The sequence below is a fragment of the Microtus ochrogaster genome, chromosome 5 (genome assembly GCF_000317375.1).
Source record: "Microtus ochrogaster isolate Prairie Vole_2 chromosome 5, MicOch1.0, whole genome shotgun sequence".
NCBI lineage: Eukaryota > Metazoa > Chordata > Mammalia > Rodentia > Cricetidae > Microtus > Microtus ochrogaster.
The window spans coordinates 83,533,647-83,534,156 of record NC_022012.1 but is presented as its reverse complement, the minus strand read 5'-3'; the positions used below and the strand labels follow the sequence as shown (position 1 = coordinate 83,534,156).

Sequence of the window (510 nt, the reverse complement as noted above, 5' to 3'; positions counted from 1 at the left end):
AAGTGAGACTTTGTCTAAACAAACAAGGTAGAGAGGAATAATAGACAGATACCTGACTTTGACCTCTGACCTCCATTTGTACATGCAAAGCTCATGAGTACACATAGAAAATGTCTAACCATCTAAATGACCATCAATAGTAAAATGATTTTTAAAATTAACATCTATACATTCGTGTGATAGTATGCTAATATTAAAAAGATTTGATAATAAAAAATTATCTCAAAGAGAAAATAATTGAAAAGGTGGGTATAGCTTAATTGTCTAAAATGATGATGACGATGATAATGATGATAATAATGGCAAAAAGGGAAAGTATAACTCTGTATGCACTGACACAGAAAGATACTTTAAGAAAACATGGAGAAGTAACACATACTAGAAAGGAAGCCATTTATGGTCAAAATGAAAAGCACTCATCCATGTCCAGAACACCTCTGAAGCATGGATGTGCACGGGTTACATGTAGGTTTGTCTGGGGAGCTTTACTCTGAAAGCATGGATGTGCAC

General features: G+C 34.1%; 1 protein-coding gene across 7 annotated transcripts in view; it reads right to left on the bottom strand.

Annotated features, from left to right (window-relative positions):
• Lrrfip2 (LRR binding FLII interacting protein 2) overlaps window positions 1-510 on the bottom strand; it is a 104,846-nt gene that overhangs the window by 47,229 nt on the left and 57,107 nt on the right. The gene's annotated exons all lie outside the window — the stretch shown is intronic.